Below are 20,741 nucleotides of genomic sequence, written 5' to 3'. Positions count from 1 at the left end.
TTCTCGAGTGCAGCACAGGTATGAAGATTCACATAAACAAGAAAGCAGAATAAAACAGAGAGCGTTAGGATAAAAAAAAGATTTTAGATGTGCACGCTTCCAGTTTCCTTGTGCTACAAGTAATTGGTACTAGCAATGACCTTTGCTTTTAGCTTCAAAAAAAGAGAAAGCTAATTGGGCTAAATTTGATTTTTCATGACCTACCTTGAGCCGTTTGCTTGTGCCCAGTTGCCCAGGCAATGTCGTTATGTTTTGAAATGTTCAATTCCACGTTATTTATAATGGCATCGTAATCAATAGGGCATATAAATGGAGCAATAACAAAAAACCTAACTTGGAATAATCCACAGCTTTCCTAAGGTAACTTTGTCAACAAGGTCCTTGTTTCTGCAGCCCGAGCAGTCAAATTCAGCACAAATGGAAAAAGCAGGAATGAATCTAACCAGTGCTTCTACAGACTCAAATGAGTCTCCTCAGGTTAAAAACAAAGTGTGATCTGTGCAGCTCCACCTGCCCAGAGAGTAGTAGCATGGGACCTGCTGCCAGAGGGTAGCTTAGAAATAATGGTGTGGGATGCAGGGGAGATACTCATTTATAAGACATACGGTGCAGCACCAGCCTGTCACCAATCCTCTGAAATAGCCATTTCTCAGTCTGGCCCTGGCTTAAAGACAGGCCTAACGCTGTTCTGTCTAACTACAAACACCCTGAGCTCACTGCGGTCCCAGGACCCTCTTCACTAACAGATCGTATTAAGGCTTGGCAGCCATGCTGCTGGTGTTAAAGAGCTACTCTGACTCTGTGCCAGCTTCAGCTTAATAGCATCCCGTTTGGCTTGCTCCCTCAATACTGCTTTTGTCTTGTGTGTAGAAGCTCCATCTGTTTTCTGTAGTAATGTATATGTTTTGAAGTCAGAGGAAGTATTGGATGTTGCATTAAACTAGCAAGGCAGCTAATTTTGGACCGCTGTTTTCTCTGTTCCTGCTGACAAACAAATATCACCACCACACCACCAGTGAACTTCCCCACTGCCCCGGCCTTCTTCCCCTCTGCCTGCAGCCAAGCAAGTGTTTCCGGGTGTGTAAGCATATCAGAGCCTTAATTGCCTCCTGAGTACGGGCTGCTTGTTGTGCTGCGTCGTGCCCGGTTATCTGAGGATGAGAGGGCTGGGCAGTGGAGCGGGGTCTGCAGTTGAGGCCTGCTTTTCATTGAAAGCCCTCCAGCTCCAGGAAGAAACGTCACCATCAGACACGTTTCACTGACTCCCCTCATTAAGGCTCATCCTTCCAAGTCTCCTTTACTTTTTAGCACACGCGTTCCCCTCAATGCCCAAATGAGCTTCTCTGGCAGCAGGAGGGAGAGCCCATGTAATTAGAAAAGCCACATGCGTTCTGTTGAATTCATAGTGATGTGTCTGTGTGTGGACCGCACACGTCAGACACACGCATTAGCTGGGTGCGTTGGCTGTTTTGATGTTTACTTAAAAAATGAATAAAATTATAATGAATCTGTCAATGTCCCACAGGCTGAAGCTGTAACATCAATGGGAATTATTTGTGTTCATCACAGCAATGGTGAATATGGCCAAAGTGAGTGCATGATTGCTGCTTTTTACAAATAATAATTTGAATATGAGAGAAAAAAAAACAGCCTTTAGAATGCTAATTGCTTATCAGAGGTGAGCACAGCTCTTTTAGGCACAGTCCCAGAGCAACGTAGGACCTTGCAGAGCACCAATAACACCCAGAGATGTGGGCCCTGAGGTAACTTTGTGAAGAATTGCCACATCTGACAAGCTCCTCAAGGGGAGAACAATAAAAAGGAAAAATGAATAAAATATGCAAGAATAAGGCAGTTGCCTTTTTAAAAGGTAGGAGAGGTAAACACGACCTGAGCTTGTTCAAAGATACAAAACAGAGAATATGTTATCTGTCTGGGTTTCCCTTAGAAAAGGTATTCAGGGACACCCAACGTAACTATGGACTGTTATAACCCTATTAAAGCAGACATTTAAATTATCAAGTCATCCATTATCCAAAGCTGGAGGTTCATTTTGAAGTCGCTCCTTTGCTCCAGGCTTAAATAGATTGCAGTGTTTCATCAGATCCCACGTTGGCAAGCCATGAAATGTGTTTTCTTACTAGTTTTGTATGAGACTGATGCTCAGAGAAATCCTCCTAGTGTTGTATGGTGTGATTTTGCCTGAATTCCAATAAAAGTAATCCTTCTTATGTGTTTTTAAATGTGTTAATAAATATCATGTTCAGGCGTCTTTCTGTCTAGGTGGCGGTTTAGAAAAACAGTCGTGCGTTGTAGTTTTTACCAAATGTTGGCAATGGTACACTTTGTCTAGGGACTGTTTTCAGTAGTGGATTAATACTCTGCTGTTTTTGTAGCTTTATGTGACAAAAGAATACACAAGAAATCCATATGGTTTTTTTTCTTTTCATCTTACCATGAGGTTTGCTTACAATAGCAGGAGTATAAAGTATCACCTGTTTCAAAATTTGAAAACCTATTTAATGTAATGATTTTCAAACATTGTCATTATTTTACATTGGTTGAATGCAATAACCTACAGTAAGCCATTATGTGTGTGTAAAGCAAACTAATATGCACAGAATGTCAGTAAAATAAAATATGTAATTCACCTGTGGTTTCATATGATTTAGCAGGACATAGTAATCACAATGCCATCACGTTGAATATTCACAACAAGCAGCCAGGGAAGGTTCACCTTGTGCTGCCCAAAAACGTTCTGACCTGTGGACACCTGTCTAGCACCAGTTTAATTGGCAGCAGATCCTTTGCGTTGCGAGTGGGGCCTCCGCGGATTTGACTTGTTACAGTGTATCCTGTTAACCTGGCCTCCAAACTCCCCTGATCTAAAGGGCTTGTGCTCTTAACCTGGCAACAGAAGTGAGATAAGTTGTACCTGAGGCGTTTTGTTGAGATGATTGTCTTGAGGGAGGAGGCTGCTCAGCAACAATGAATACCATGTCCCAAATGTTAGTAGAAAAACATTGCATTGTAACAAGATGATTAGTATTCAGTTCACTGGGTTTTAATACTAGAAAAAATGTAAAAAAAAAAAAAAAAATAAAGATTTTATTCATCAAACAGTGAATTTTGGGGTGTGTATTTATTTATGCTAGAACCACCAAACAGGTGGTAAAATAAAATAAAATAAAATCTCTTATTATCTGCTTAGTTTTTTCTTTGTTTTTGTCATTTATTGTAGCTTCATTTCCTGATATGTTTTCCATGATTTTATTCTCATTTTTGACTGTGTTTGCTATCAGAATTTGTAATTATAGTTATTCTTTAAAGTTTATTACCAGAGCTTCAATTTTCTTGTCCTTGTGTGTCTGTTTTGCCTTTCTGTGTTAGATGCTCCCATGTTTAGTTTCCTGATTTATTTTGCTAGTCTCTTGTCTCGTGTGTGATCTGTGTAAATGTGATTCCCTTGGCTAGTCAGTGAAAAGGGGCCAGATGTGATGAATTTTCAATATTCTACTTTTAAATGATTTATTAAAGTGTGTTTCATATTTTTTTTTTGTCAATTGTGAAGTCATTTTTTAAAAGTATGTGATGACGTCTTCAATCTGAGTTAAGCTCTATTTTTACACCTTTTTTACTGACACGTTATCGAAAATTCATATTTTACTTTTACATCTGTTCTTCTTTGTTTTCAACCTATATTCAATTAAATACACTACAAGGAAAATATATCTCTCATTTTGAATTTGATGCCTGCAACACGTTCCAAAAAATAAAGCTGGGACAAGGCAGCACAAGACTGAGAAAGTTGAGGAATGTTCAAAAAACACCTGTTTTCAACATTCCACTGGTGAAAATTTTGATTGGAAATAGTTTGCCATGATTGGGTATAAAAGAATCATCCCCAAATGGCCCAGTCGTTCACAAGCAAGGATGGGGCCCGAGCTCATCTGAGATGGACTGACTGAAAAGTGTGCTGTGGTCTCACGAGTCCATATTTCAAATTGTTTTTGGAAATCATGGACTTTGTGTCTTCCAGACAAAAGAGGAAAAGGACCAGATTGTTTGCAGATTGATTGCAGATTGTTATTACAGCAAAGTTTAAAAGCCAGCATCTGTGATGGTATGGGGTGTGTTAGTGCCCATGGCATTGGTAACTTGCACATCTGTGAAGGCACATACATGCTGAACGGTACATACAGGTTTTGGAGCAACATATGCTGCCATCCAAGCGACGTCTTTTTCAGGGACAGCCCTGCTTGTCCCCTCAGCAGTACAATGCAAAGCCATATTCTGCATGTGTTACAACAAAGTGGCTTCATAGTAAAAGATTGTGGGTACTAAAATGGCCTGCCAGTAGTGCAGACCTATCTCCCATTGAAAATGTGTGGCGCAATATAGAATAGAATAGAATAGAATAGAATAGAATAGAATTCAACTTTATTGTCATTGCACATGCACAGGTACAGGGCAACGAAATGCAGTTTGCATCCATCCAGAAGTGCTTTAGTGATATAGATATATTACAATATATATTAGCAATAATATAGACATGTGAGTATATTACAGAAATGGGTCTATTATGGTATGTTATAATGTACACGGTATGAAGTATGTTGTGAATATTCTATAACTATAAGTATGTACAGGCTGTAGTGAGTACAAGCTATGTACAGGCTATGAACAGGATATAAATATGAAAAACTATACAGAATATGAAATAAATAACTTTACAGAATCTGAGATATACAGCTATACAGAAATGGGAACTATGCAAGTTGTAAACAGTTGTAGGATTAAAGATTATCGAATGTACAGAATGATTATTTACACAGAGCTATACAGTAGTGCAGTTAAGATAAATGAGGGTGTAGATCGTTTCTACAGAGGCTATATAAAGTGCTAGTGGTTGTGAGTGGTGGTTCAGTCCATGTTATTATTGTGTGTTCGAGGGTACAGTTGTCCATTGTGTGTGTGTGTGTGTGTGTGTGTGTGTGTGTGTGTGTGTGTGTGTGTGTGTGTGTGTGTGTGTGTGTGTGTGTGTGTGTGTGTGTGTGTGTGTGTGTGTGTATGTCCAGTCCATGTGTTAACGTGGGTCAGATGTCAGGAGGCAGAGTTCAGGAGTCTGACAGCTGTGGGGAAGAAGCTGTTCCGGTACCTGGTGGTCTTAGTTCGGAGGCTCCTGTGGCGCCTCCCAGAGGGCAGGAGGGTGATGGGTGACTGGGGTCTTTGATGATTTTCCCAGCCCTTTTCAGACACCGCTTCCTGTAGATGTCTTTTATGGCAGGAAGTGGTGCTCCGGCGATGCGCTGGGCAGTTTTCACGACCCTCTGCAACGCCTTCCGGTCCGAGGCAGAGCAGTTCCCGTACCAGACTGTTATACAGTTGGTCAGGATGCTCTCGATGGTGCAACGATAGAAGTTCACCAGGATGTCTGAGGACAGGTGGTTCTTCCTCAGAGTCCTCAAGAAGAAGAGGCGCTGGTGAGCCTTCTTGACCAGCTTGGAGCAGTTGGTCGTCCAGGTGAGATCCTCGGAGATGTGGACTCCCAGGAACTTGAAGCTGCTCACACGCTCCACAGCCGTCCCCTTAATGTGGATGGGTGGATGTGGGTCAGCATTCCTCCTGTAGTCCACGATGAGCTCCTTGGTCTTCTCGGTGTTAAGCAGCAGGTTGTTTGTGTCGCACCACTCAGCCAGACAATCCACCTCCTCCCTGTAGGCGGCCTCATCGTTGTCACTGATGAGGCCAATCACCGTGGTGTCATCTGCAAACTTAATGATGGTGTTGGAATCATCAGCAGGTCTGCAGTCGTGGGTGAAGAGGGAGTAGAGGAAAGGGCTCATCACACAGCCTTGTGGTACACCGGTGTTCATCGTGATTGTAGATGAGCAGTGGTTATCCAGCCGGACATGTTGGGGGCGGTTGGTCAGGAAGTCCAGTAACCATTTGCAGATGAGGGAACTGATGCCCAGGTCTGTCAGTTTCCTGATGAGTTGTGAGGGGTGGATTGTATTGAACGCTGAACTGAAGTCTATAAACAGCATTCTGGCGTAGGTGTTGTTGTTGTCCAGGTGTGAGAGGACAGAGTGCAGTGCGATGGAGACTGCATCCTCTGTGCTCCTGTTCTGGCGGTATGCGAATTGGTGGGGGTCCAGGGTGGGGGGGAGACAGGATTTGAAGTGTGCTAGGACCAGCTGCTCTAAGCACTTAGTGATGATGGGGGTGAGTGCTACTGGGCGGTAATCATTGAGGCAAGATGGGTTGGAGTTTTTGGGTATCGGGACGATGGAGGTGGATTTGAAGCAGGCCGGTACCGCAGCGTGGGACAAGGACAGATTGAATATGTCTGTGAGCACTCCTGCAAGCTCCCCAGAACACGCTCTGAGAACACGCCCGGGGATGCCATCAGGGCCTGCAGCCTTGTGGACATTGATCCTGCTCAGCACTGCTCCTACATCGGTGGGGGAGAGAGTCAGAGGTTGGTGGTCTGGCGTCATGTCTGCTTTGGTTGTGGTTGTGGGGTTCCCTCGCTCAAAACGAGCATAAAAGTTTGTTGAGCTCATTGAGGAAGGAGACATCAGAGGTGCAAAATATGACAATGGAGGCCCCGGACTGTTGAGCAACTGAAGTTGTAGATCAAGCAAGAATGGGAAAGAATTCCACCTACACAGCTTCAACAATTAGTGTCCTGAGTTTCCAAACACTTATTGAGTGTTGTTAAAAGGAAAGGAGATATAGCACAGTGGTAAATATGCCCCCGTCCCAGCTTTTTTGGAACATGCTACAGGCATCAAATTCAAAATGAGTGAAAGTTTGCAAAACAACAATAACATTTATCAGTTTGAACATTAGATATCTTGTCTTTGTAGTGTATTTAATTGAATATAGATTGAAACTGATTTTTATTTATGTTTTACATGCCGTCCTAAATTTATTGGAATTGAGGTTGTACAATCAAGGTAATAAGCTGCATTAAATGTATGGATGTTGGGACTATGACCAGTAAAGGCAGAGAGCTGGCTTATTTGATGGTGAGGAAGAAACTTGTAACTTGAAGGAAGAATATGTAAATTGTGTTGTGGAGGTGAGGAGTGTCAACATCATAACTTTGAAGGTGGAAATTGAAGGGGGGATGTCCAAAGTTTTCAGTCATACCACAGGTTGGCAGTCAGAAGAAAGAGTGAGTTCTGGAGTAAGCTGAAGTAGGGGAACCTCTGGGTGTCCCCAGGGGGAATGTGATTGGTGATTCGAGCAGACTTTAATTGGCATGTAGGTGAAGGGAACACAGGTGACAAGAAGGCATGGTTTTAAGGAGGTTTTAAGGAGAGAAATACATACAGACAGATGGTAGTGAAATTTGCAAAAAACAGTTGATATAATGAACACATACTTTAAGAAGAGAGAAGAACATATAGTGACATATAATAGTGGCGAAACCTTAACTCGTCTTAGATAGGAGACTGCAAAGTGATGTCAGTGCAGAATGAAGATAGCCAGCATCTTGGAGGCAAAGAAGTGACAAAGGGAAAGGCTTATGGTAAACGAAAGAAGGAAATTCACACTTTTTTCTATCCTGAAAATAGACTTCTAGACACTGGGTGCTGTGTTTTTTGGTATTATCATCATGTTGATTAAACAGCTGACAAAGATGGTTGTATGTCTGTCATACTGCATACTTTAAGGTTTTTTGTCACTTTTGCACTGGACACTAATGGAAAAATAGGTCTTGTTTTGATTTGCTAGGTAGAGAGCTGGACAAGATGTGTAGCAAGTTTGGGTGGAAAGGCAGTCACCTCAGATGACAAATCTGTGGAGGTATAGAGACGTGCAGGAGAGCGAGCAGTGAAGTTTCTGACCAGACTGTTTAACACAGTCTTGGAGAGGAATGGAGTAGAAGTGTATTGGCACCAGTTTTAAAGAGAAAGGGCGATGTGCAGAGCTGTAGCAACTGCACGGGGATAAAGCTGATGAGCCATAACATGAAGATATGCGAAAGGGTTGTTGAAGCTAGGCTGAGAAAAGAGATGACGATCAGTGAGCAGCAGTGTGGCTTCATGCCAAGGGAGTACTACAGATTGATTTGAGAGGGTTGGGGAAGTATAGAGAAGGTCAGAAGAAGGTTCACTGTGTCTTTGTGGCTCTAGAGAAGGTACGTGAATGGGTGCCATGACTTTCTCGTGCCGTATGTGAGGCTGGGGCAGGACATGTATTCAGTTCAATTCAATTTTATTTATACGGCGCCAAATCACAACAACATGGCTCAAGATTTGGGAGTTCACCTTGTAATCGGAAGGTTGCCGGTTCGAGCCCCGGCTTGGACAGTCTCGGTCGTTGTGTCCTTGGGCAAGACACTTCACCCGTTGCCTACTGGTGGTAGTCAGAGGGCCCGGTGATGCCAGTGTCGGCAGCCTCGCCTCTGTCAGTGCGCCCCAGGGTGGCTGTGGCTACAACGTAGCTTGCCATCACCAGTGTGTGAATGTGTGGATGACTGGATGTGTAAAGCGCTTTGGGGTCCTTAGGGACTAGTAAAGCGCTATACAAATACAGGCCATTTACCATTTACCATACAGAGAAAAACACAATAATCATATGACTCCCTATGAGCAAGAACTTTGGCGACAGTGGGAAGGAAAAACTCCCTTTTAACAGGAAGAAACCTCCGGCAGAACCAGGCTCAGGGAGGGGCGGGGCCATCTGCCGTGACCGGTTGGGGTGAGAGAAGGAAGACAGGACAAAAGAAATGCTGTGGAAGAGAGCCAGAGATTAATAACAAGTATGATTCAATGCAGAGAGGTCTATTAACACATAGTGAGTGAGAAAGGTGACTGAAGAAGAAACACTCAATGCATCATGGGAATCCCCCAGCAGCAAGACACAGGTTGGAATGAGGACAGTGAGACAGTGGGGAGTTGTATGGTAGGAGTGACAGATATTTTTTCCTTTACATGAAATAACATGAAATAATCTAAATGATTTGAAAACTGATGCACCCATAAAACTTGATCTAAAATTTTGGTTTGTCAAATCTAGCTCTTAATTAGAAAACATTGGGGTAAAATTATCAGCATGACTGATAACTGAATGACTTTGTCATTCTGGCCATTGTTGCAGATAAGGGGGTCAAAATCACACCCTCTTTTCCTGTTTTATTTGCATCTTTTCTTTCAGTACTTGAAGGTTCTGCCAGCATCTCTATGGAGGTGAATGAGAAACTTTTTAATCAGAGCAATAAGGTAGCAAATAGGACACTCTTTTGGGGCAATGGCTACCCTAAAAGACGAATAATGTGTTTTGGATTTACTATGCTTTTAGCATCCACAGAAAGTGTTAACTGAATTAGCAGGCATGTGTAGGGTTAATGTCAGGAAGTAACAGGAGGCGCATAACTCTGAGTTGAGCTCTGAGTTGCAGTGAGACAGCTAGGAGAGGCAGTGTAGCGAGATTAATGGAGGAAGGTGCAAACCAGAGTGGCTGTGAAGGACCCCGGGTATGACTGTCCAACTTAGCACACTTCTACAGTGAACACACGACCCTGACTAATAGCCCACACAGCAGGCCCATCATAAATACGTTGTGATGGAGCGGGAGGAAAACACAAGCCTCTTACACAGTATTTATCCTGGAGAGGGAGAAATAAATTAGAGGGGCGAGACAGAAAACGTGAGCTGGGTGAAGAGCCCTCAAACTGAAAGAGGAGAGGGAAAGAGCAAAGCCAAAGAGGGGTGAGGATAATGAGAACAAATCAGATGTGGTGCACAGCATGTAGAACAAGAGGATTCATGGAAAACAAGACGTTTCTTCATCTCAGATGCCGTACGGTATAAAACGCCAAGAGGTAATCAAAGAAATCTGAAATGTGGAAGGTTTTCGATTGATCACACTGTTCCAAGCTGTGCAGTTCTCAGACTTAAATCATCTATATACAGATTTAACAAGGACATTCATTTGCAATTACTCTTACATGGATAACAGTGATTACACAGCACAGGGCAGAGTGGCGACTTTTTCTCACCAACATAAATCCCAGCCAGTATGGATGGCTGCCAAACTGTGAGATTGCCCTTCACTGCTCGTTTGAAGAACATGAACTTTAAATAGAACTGAAACCCCCATTAAAACAACACTGTTGCCTCCGTCTTTCCAGATTAACTGAATTGCTGCTCTTTTTTCAGTTTCAAGGAACTGAAACTGAAAAAAAGGATCCGCTATTGTTGTCATCTGGACTAGTTCAGCCTGACCAAAACAATCATTCTGATCATTCAAAACTATCAGATCAAGCTATGCCACTGCTCTGCCACTTCCATTTAAGCATTTGTAGGCAATGTATCAGACCCGACAAGTTTAGTGGGGGGACAGGGGCAATACAGCTCATCAATACTCATCCAGCAGGAGACTCTTACAAGCACTGCAACTGCATTCTCACAGGCCTCAACGAGGAAGATTGGAGGCAGTGCAAGGTGAGGGCCAAAGAAAACGAAAGCACACAGTATGACAGACACACAATCATCTTTGTCAGCTGTTTGATCGACATAGGTTTCTGACAACAATGCCAAAGAACATGGCACCCAATATGTGTAAATCTGTTATACCTTTTCATAGAACTTTGTTTCTGTGTCGTCTTATTAAATGTTAAATATCATGAATTGTTCACTTGGAGCTGCTTTTTTTTCTCAGCTTTTCTGTAACGTGATGTCTTTTTACACACTAGCAATGCCAGATTTTTATTAATGCTACCTGCATGCTGTAACGTCCATTCTTGTGCATGAGCCAAAGAAAACTAAACATTTGATAATAAAGCTGGTAATTAGAAACACTGCATGATACCTTTAACTAGAATATTTCACATATACACATGGTATTCTCCAATAAACTGGTGTTACTGTAGTAAAGGGGAAATGAAGTGTGTGAGAGACACAATCCAGAAAGAAAGCATTGTTTTAGAATCGAACTGTGTTGGCTGTTTTACACAGTCAGCCCATGACATTCAATATTACCTGGGAAAAGAACAACCTTTGTGCCAGTTTTAAAACACTAAAAAGCTAGGGGGAATAAAACACATTAACAATAAAGATATTTTTTGTGCTATTTCTTCTTTTTTCCTCTTTGTTTTGTTGCCTTTGAGTGTTTTTGTACCTCTGTGTCAGCCCTTTCCATCCTACTTTTTGTAAATATGATTTATCAGACAATGCTTGGAAGGGATATAATTACATTTGGCACAATTGTCCTCTTGCGCTCAAGGATGGTCAAAGATTAAGGTCACTGCGACCTGTTTTTGGCCAGAATTTGAGAGTGAATAATTTAATTATGACAAATGGCTCAGAGAACAAAATGGTTTCATTTTATGTCCAGAACGGTAATGATCAAATCTGTATTTGTAAATTCAACAGTTTCTGGGATTTTTGTACACTCAGTACACTTTACCAGGAAGATTTACCAGCTTAAATAAATAAAAATCTAGCAAGGGCAGCATATAAATTCACTTTAACCAAGGTTTTTTATACTTAAATGACGACAATAGTTTCAGTGCATAACAGCCTGAGCACACACCCACCCACATGCACATTCAACCTTTTTGAAAACAGAATTAAATTAACAAGTGATCCCACTTAAAAAAAATTCTTATGTCTCAATCCAGGGGTCGTGAATACGCAGCTCTTTGGCGTATCTCTTGTGACTTCCTTTGAGTTCGACAAATAAATTATAAGAATATCAGTACGGACGGGATTTTTTAGAAATGATTTTTTCCTGCAGTTGTAAAAATGTGTAACCTAAATGGTCAACTAAATTGTGTATTATAGCCGTAAACATGGGCTAAATAGCTGTCCAGCTATGGGTTTCAAATCCAAGAAAAAAAAAGATGGCAGTGGAAAACAATGCTGCTAGCTGGAGTGATGGTGAGAAATTTCCAGAACAAGCACACTGCATTTGCCTGTGATGAGTCAATGGACCTGAATGATACTGAACAGACAGCACTGCTGTGCAAAGATGTGAACTATGATGTGCAGCGGATGTATGGGGACAGGACATTTGTGAGGCTGTTTAAAAGCCAAAGGAATAAACACCAGCCACATGGTGTCAATAGCTGCAGATGGGGCAGCCACTATAAAGGAACACAGAAGGGTTTATTGCTTTATTGCAGAAGTCACTGGCTCAAAAACTGCTCACGTTTCATTGTGTCTTACACCAAGAAGCCCTGTGTGTGCAAACATCCCGTCCAGAGTGTGGAGGTGATGAGCCTCATCATCCAGATTGTGAATAAAATAATGGTTTACACCACCATCAGTTGTGCCCATTGCTAGATGGCCCAACAATATGTATTTAGATCTGCTGCTGCACATTAAGTCTAGTAGCTGTCTAGACAGCTCAAAACTTTTATGCATAGCAAAGCACTGACCTACATGCATCAACAACCAGCAACTAAGGGATCCAACTTGTCTGAAAAAAAAACAAGCTTCACAGTGGACATGAGGAGTTATCTAAACACACCGAACACACAGAACAAACGTCTCCGGAGAAAAGGAAAAATAGCTCTGCAGATGCTGAAAGATGTGTTAGCGTTTGAGCATAAGTTGACAGTGTTCACCAAAGATGTACAGAGAGGCAAGCTCTTGCACTTCCCCTCCCTGAGAGAGTTCAAAGAGGACACAGTCACAGTTTTAGTTGTTTTCAAAGTGCCACCATTGGAATTTAAACTGCATGTGTTTCGCTGACATACCTCTGGATGATGACCCATCCTTGTTAGAGATGTCACTGTATGCCTGTATTTAAAGGAGACCTTGAAATTGAACTGCCTGACAAATACTTCTGAGTGTTGAAGTTCAAAAGTCTGACAGCGGAGCTTGAAGAGATTGCATCTCAGAAAGCCACAAGTAGAGCAATATTAAAAAACTATAAACCTGACGATCTTGTGTTTGAAACATGGAATATTAATTACGACAGTTATATGATCACGTAGAAGTATGCATTTGGTGTCTTGTATATCTTCAGGTCAACTTGTCCCAGCATGTTTTCTCAAGCATAAACTATATGAAATCCACCAATCGGTCCCACCTTATTCTCCTGTGTCTAGATGAAAAGTTGCACGTTACAGTCCTGGTATTAAGATAATCTTTAATTCCATGACAATGAGTCATTTACAGCTTTGCGAGTTCATTGCTGTGTGATGTGTTGAATGTTGAACGCATTCAGGGCCCCAAGTGTTAAGATTCAGATGAGTTAGCATTTTGTTTTTAAGATTTTATTTTATGTTTCTAAATTGTTGATTGAAAAATTTACACTTTACTTTTTTGGCAATTTGTAGCTGCAACAAAATGCAGCTACAACATTTAGTTAATACTGTATGACCACTGGCATAAAGTCCTTCTGCATACATATTATAATTTTTGTGGTTAGACCCGTCAGTCTCCATATAATTGGACAAGTCCAAAATTCTAAAAACACCATACATTTTTCAAAGACATCTGTTCCTCCTACTGAAAAGAAAAATAATGGATCAGTCTTGCAAGCCCACTGATGTAGCACATTTGTCCTCAGGAAACTAATACGGAGGACAAATGAGAAAGAACTGAGTTTGATTAGAGAATATGGAGTGAAAAAAATGTAACCACATAGCTACTTTTCCACATTTCCTGACTGTGGTACCTACGTATAATAAATATGGAACAGAGATTATATGGCTAAACATTAACTTATTATGATGGATGCAGCTTTCAGGCCACAAAAGTCAAGCCAATGCATTAGTGTATTAAAGCACCTACAGCCAGCAGTGCCTATTCTGGTTGCAACAAGTGAGATTTTCTATAACAAAACAAACCCTCTGGCTCCACTGATTTATGATCTCAGCAAACACTTTCCTGATGTGTTTAATGTCTCAATCACTTGTTGTAAGTGTTACTGAATACAACATTTTATTCATTTTGCAATCAAGGTCCCTGTTAAAGTCAAAAAGGATAATAAAGCACTCATTACTTGGTATCTATGTTCGTTTCTCAGACAGATTGAGCTTAAGCTCATCACTCCTTTTTCAAAACCTTAAGAAAGCAGTGACATCGTGGGTGATGATCTGGACCATGGCATCACTGACCTCCTGGACAGTCTGAGCTGCAACCTGGCAGCATCACAGAGACCAAAACAGCATGGGGGCTCCTATAAATGTCTGTGTCCCTCTCCATGAATACCACCACTGACCTACAGCCAAACCGGTCAACATTCTCAACAACTTCTCCAGACACTTTCACGTCTGTCGCATGTGTTCAGGGTGAACATACTCACATATGTGAAAAGCACAGGGCACCAGTGGTGGACCAGCTAATTCTGTAGCAAATATGTTGCCCTGGTGCCTGGCACTGAGCACAGGGCCCATTAGAGGCCCATTAGAGTCACACTAGTGCCTGCTGGAGGTACATTTGTAGGGCTCTGGCAGTGCTCAGCATGTTCCTCCTTGCACAAAGGAGCAGATACCGGTCCTGCTTCTGGCAATGGCAAATATTGATGAGCCATCCTGCGGGAGTAGAACTATTTGTGCAGTCTCTGTAGGCTGTAGTGACACTGTCCCTGACCAAATGCAGAGTTAAAAAAAACTGTCAAAAAAGTATGATGATCCTCTAATCGCCTGAGCCATCATCAGGGGGTCCTTTTGTCCCTCTGTGGTGGGTCTCTCCCACTAGGTTCATATCTGGGACTCTCCACCATTTGACCCTTAGAACTGAAGAAGCTTCTCGGATGAGAGGTGAAACGTCTTCAAGCAACTTAAAGAAGTCCAGACGCTTTTCTTTGCAAGCTCCTTTGACTACGATGACCTGGATGACTGAGAAACTTCACAGACACTTAATTCGTAGAGTGTACAGGGCCCATTATCATCACTATAACGATGACGAAGTTGATGATGACTGACTTATCACTGCCATTTATGGTTTTCAAGTAATCTAATAAAGAATTAAAAGGCAAATCACACAAATACAACACAGTGAAATCATTTTTCTTTGCCTTTCCACCCCCTAACAGATCTAAAGACTTGTGTAGCTGTATTGACATGCAAATAAGTCACTAAGGGTGTGTCAATGTATATTAACTAAAAGCATACATGTGGCAGAATCAAGTGGGTGACTTCTTTAGAGCACAAAGCTGTATAAAGCTGCATATGAGAGAAGAGATCAATCAAAATATACTTGAGGAAGCTACAGGTGCATTTATCATCATTTATCATGATGGAGGCATCGACTAGTGGCATCCAATCACGTTATGACTGATGAGCTAAACCGCTGTGCTCTTGTGACCTTTACAAGACAGTAAATGTAGAGCAAATTATCTGGTAATGGTGATATGGCTGCCCAGCCTGAGACAAACCAGGCCAGAAGTCTCCATTAAATGAGGACCACCCATGTCTCTTCGATGCCGCGTCCACATTTCTTAAGCACTTCATCATCCATATTTTGCTAAAGTTCTTCTTCCAACCTAACATATTATGACTCACAGCACTGGACTGAAGTCACGATGAGCAAAGCAATGAATGGCAAAAATCTAATTTCCCTCTAACTGAGTGCTGCACTTTTCCTGCTTGGGTTGGGAGCGGATGGCAAGATTGGCACTGCAGGGCATATGCTGTTGTGTGAAATTGTTTCATTGCTGGTCCATGATGGGTCCGGTCACTAACTGCAACACAGAGAAGCCAAGGCTTTCTTAGATCATCTAATATCTTTGAGAAGGTAATGGCTATTTTTTTGAACCCCATAGCACAAAGTAAGAATAGTCTGCCTGCAAGGACTGAAGGAGCTGTTGATACACACAGCTCAGTGATTTGCACAAAAGAACTGCAGCTCCTGTTAAAGGTTGATAAAGGACATTGATTACCTAATGTGCTTTAAATTTGGCTAAATTCCTGGGCAGAAAAAGAAGAATAATGTTTCCACCGTTTTGTTCCTGAAGAATCACTCTAACCTGAACTGACACTGCAGCACAGACGAAACGGCCCGTGCACTGCGAGATTAAAGGAATGGCCCCATGATGCACCAACAACCGACTAGAAAAACAGATAGATAGAGAGGGAGAAACGGTTGTGGCTGGGAGATATACAACATCCTTTGTCAGCATGGAGAAGCTGTATAAATTTTCTGCCAACAGTTTATTTAGGTAGGAGAAGAGAGTGACAAAGCACAGACTGTGGACAAAGCAGATACTTTTCATTAGGCCAGGCACTCCTTTCATTTCTTATTTAATCCGTCCTTCTCCTCCACACTCTCCACAGAGACATCAGTTACAGAACTCCATCTCCTGCAATCTGAAGCTGCACCCTAAAACCTATCGGAACTGCTTAGTCTGTTAATGCCATTGTTAGAGATGACATGAGGAGAGGGTTGCATGAATAGAGGTTGATGAATAAAAACAGACCTTGTCCGATGAGGCTCAAATCGCGCTAATTAAGAAGATGGAGGGCTTATACTTCAGCACCTGCATTACAGCGCTGGCTCGTTTAAACTGATGGAGAAAGGGAGGAAAATGACACATACTCTCATCTACTGTTACATATGAAAATTTAATCTGGAGCGCTGGAGGAGACACTGTTTCCCCTTCGAGTGTAAAGCTGCTTTAAGTGGTAATGTCAAATCTTTTTCGTGCCCCGCACCAAGAATATTCATTTAAAGAGCGACCTAAATGCATTCGTTGAATGCTTTTCATATCTGTGTATTAGTGATGTGTTCCTGCTTTGTGCTTGGATTCTTCCACGCCAATTAGAAGGTGCATTTTAATCAATGGTAAGAATGTAACACTGTTCAGAGAAGGCGTGGCTCCACTTGAGAATCAAACCCATCTAATCTTTAAGACTTCAACTGCAGTGGCTGCAAACATAGCCTGCATCTATCCGCTGAATGCTGTTTGCACTTATGTCATCACATGCATAGATTTATTTACACAAGATGGTGCACGATGTTACAACAGCCAACCGCCCGACGGCTCCGATGTTGATTTCCATACAATCAAATGATAAAAATAAACACTCGCACCGGTTTTGAGGAGGGTGAACTCAGTCATGTGAAACGACAAATGAACAAAGATTTCTACTGCACCAGCACTGATTTGGAAGATTATTTTTTGGCAGGTTGCTTTTTTTAATACTGGCTGCAGAATATTTTATGCGCCCAGGCCTGCTAATCACAGCGGGTGGTTGGCCACAATAGCAGGATTTTTTTTTTTTTACTATTTATTTATTTATTAAACACTGTACCCAAAAAAGAAAAATAAAGTAGAAAAGGAAATGTGCCCAGAATACCAAGCGAAGAAATGCAGGGATTTAGATGACAACTCCCCCCTCCTCCTCCTCTCTCTTCAGAGATCCACAGGCCCCAATGCCACTGCTGCAGATCGTCCCGTGGGCTCTACAAGCAGCTGCAGGGCCCTGACCCCAATTACTAAGACAGGGCCCGCACTGCACAGGCTCTCTGCCATCTCTGTCCCAATAGGCACATGGCTAGACAATACACCTGAGCACACCTCTTTCCATTTATACAAACAGTATGCTCCCACAAGTAATTTCGCATATCAGGTCCAAAGAGTGTTGATGCTCCTTAAAAATTGAAGACCTTACAAAAAAAACTTCTGCACCAGCATTTTCACAGATTACTTTTACAGTTCATTAAGGTGATCAGTGGAGGAGGAAATATTAAGAATTCAAACCCTTTTCTTAAGTATAAGCAATATTTACTGTGCGGCCCACACTAGTAAAACTGTTAGCAAAAAGTCAGAGTCAACAATGAATATTATGACATTATTGTGTGTAAGTACTTTGTGACAAAAAAAGCAGATTTTTTTATTCAATGTGACACAAGAGTTCATAAATTCACAGAGCTCATAAATTCAGCTGGGAAGGATTTAAAGAGGTAAAGTCAGAAATGTGTTTTTAAATGGACTTCGATAACACCTCTTTTTGCAACCACTGCTATTGCCTGATGGCCTTCAATTAGAAATCAGATTTAAGGCACTTCTGCATTGGTTCAATTTTTCTGACCTGTAAGCTATGTCAGTTTTTTTGTCCTGTTTATAATTTCCATGGACATTCAGAGGGTGTGACAGGATATGCTCCCTCCCAATCCTCAATTCTCCGCCACCCTTGTAGCGTCAAAAGAGCACAGCACCACTTGACATTAATCAAAGAAGCCCACTAATCACTGACATGTATAAAAATGGCTGTAATTTTTAAACAGTTCCTGCAAAATTGCCTTAAAGCTCTTGAAATAAAGCTGAAAGCATGTACTTGAATCTCAAATTGATTGCTTGATTTACAATCCACTGTGGTGGTGTACAGAGGAAATGTAGCACAATGTAGCCACAATGTAGCTAAATGGGGTAGCTAGCAGATCATCTGTTTTCGCAACTGTGGTAAAGTTAGCTAATATTAGCCAAAGGAATTATTTAGAACACTACACCCAACTACACAAGTGAAGGCTTTCTGGACAAATCTCAACATGCCCAAAGTTATAACAACTACAACACCAGCAAGGCATTTGATTTTTGGAGAGAACTGGAAGGAGATTTGGTTTGTCATGATGAAACTCAACACCAAGTTGCCTTTTTATTGCCAGGGTTACATTATGCTAGCTTAAATGCTAACTCGAACAAGCTACAAGCTAGATGGAAATGCACCCATTACTAATACATTTGTGTGATGCATTGTGTTTTTACTGGCCAATCAAATTCATATTTCTAACAAGTTAATGTGTATTGTATTGGAAATAATTTCAAACAATTACCAGCCCTATCCCTTTTGTACAATGTGTATGTGTTACTAATGCCAGAAGGAATCATGAATAGGAGGATTTGAGTAGGGCACTTCCAGGACTCTGTTGAATCTAGGCCAAATAATTCAGCCTTGATTACAGATCAAAAAACACCTGGCACCATTGTCAGGTTAAAATGATCACAAATATGCAGAAATGCTGCTGTGCTAAAAAAAACAACAACTGTTAAATCGTTAAGGAAAATATACAAGCCCCCCAAAAAAGCTGTTGTAACAATAGCACATGATAAAAAAAAATCCACAGATACACTCATTTGCACACACAAACAATATGCTAAACTGACATAATAGCAACCACAGCGATGAGAGCCTCTTTATGAAAGAGATCAGTGCTCCTCAGAGATAGTCGCACTGTCTTTTGCTTCGACTTAATTACAGCTCACACCTCCCCTCTCACTATGCAGAGGAGAGAAAAGAGGGCTTTGATTCTGATGCCCTGTGGAACACTTGATCCTTTCCTTCCGGTAGCATCATTTAGTCACTTTTCTAAGCAGTTTTGTCTTTGCGCTCACGTTCTACTTTTTTTTTTTTTTTTTCACGCTTTACCAAGGATGTATCAAGCATCTTTCTTGTAGCGGCAAAAGGTTATGCCATTCAGCTGCAGATGTAAGAACTCTAAGACATGGGAACAGAAAATGTTATGGAGTAACAAGAAGCTTTACATGACATTATAAGGAGCGCTTCCTTTAGCACATACACATTTAAATGAGCACTTGTAATAAGAGGCTTAGCCATGAGAATGCTGTCCTTTATTATGATAGGAAAATCCTACCCAAACGTCCAAAATGTACAAATAGCTGCTCTTGAGTTTTTAGAAGTATTTTATCAGCTCTGTCAGCTAGTTGCATCCACCAAAAGCAAAAAGTGCCTGCAGTTTGTCAGAGTAACTTTGAATTCTGTGCATAAGGTAGAAGTAGAAACTTTTCTTTCTCATGAAAAAGCATCTAAATGCTGCACATTATTCAACAAGAGCCTGTTACTCAGCCACAGACTGCATATGGACATACTCACCATGATATCAATCACTGGCTAGAAAATGTAATCTTTGAAGTCTTGTGCTGAGCATTTTTGCCACTGACAAACCTAACCGTGAAGCAGGGATGCAGAATACTCACAGGGTAGCAACTTGTCCCAGCCTGTATATCTAAACTATATATGAATTAAATATCATTAAACACTAGTTTCATGCCTTTTGCTCTGAAAACCTTTCACTTGGAGTATTTTAACATAGACAACTGTGTTGACAAGTAACTATGGAATCATTACAAAATCACCAGCAGCACAAGTCAATTAAATGCCTCACACGGCAATATTTTTCATATACTCACCATAAGCTTTAGGTCAAATCAGACTAAAAGGCCGTCAAACTGGCTGAGCAACGGTGTTATTTATTGCATTTCTTTTCAGTCGCAAGCAGAGCTTCTTCTTCTTTCACAAGTTGTTTTATTTGGGTTTGACACTGGAGGAAAAATACAGATTTCACCGAGGTGAAAATGTTCTCTTCAACACAAGGAGGTGGCTCGCACAAAGGCAGCATCATATAACTGCTCTAAAAACATGGGGAAAACAGGAGAGGTTCGAAAGTTGAGGCTACAAGATTGTATTGAGCAGGGAAGGTCAGGATGGGCAGAATATCTGTGGTATTGTGCAAAGCAGCCACTATGTATTGGCCACGAGCTCAATAAAGAAAGGAGAAGGTGTGTAAAATTACAGTCCCCAGATTTTTTTCAAGTTTCAAGCTTTCCCACAATGACAGTCCACACTGACGTGAGAAGGATCAAATCATGGTCCTGTACCTAGAATGATGGTTCAAAGGCCTAATGTAATTTCTGAAACTGGAAAATATGAAATCCGCTCTAACACGATTGTAGCAAGTAAACTAATAACTGCCCAATAACACAGAATTTCGGCGCTTATGCAGCTCAGTGTAAAAGCTCCTGTTTGAGCA

General features: G+C 41.4%; 1 protein-coding gene across 8 annotated transcripts in view; it reads right to left on the bottom strand.

Moving 5' to 3' along the window:
• LOC113014322 (receptor-type tyrosine-protein phosphatase U-like) overlaps positions 1-20,741 on the bottom strand; it is a 253,584-nt gene that overhangs the window by 178,743 nt on the left and 54,100 nt on the right. The window lies entirely within an intron of this gene.

This window comes from Astatotilapia calliptera, chromosome 22 (genome assembly GCF_900246225.1).
Source record: "Astatotilapia calliptera chromosome 22, fAstCal1.2, whole genome shotgun sequence".
Classification (NCBI taxonomy): domain Eukaryota; kingdom Metazoa; phylum Chordata; class Actinopteri; order Cichliformes; family Cichlidae; genus Astatotilapia; species Astatotilapia calliptera.
Note: the sequence above shows the minus strand (reverse complement) of the source record. Positions and strands in the feature narration are given on the sequence as shown.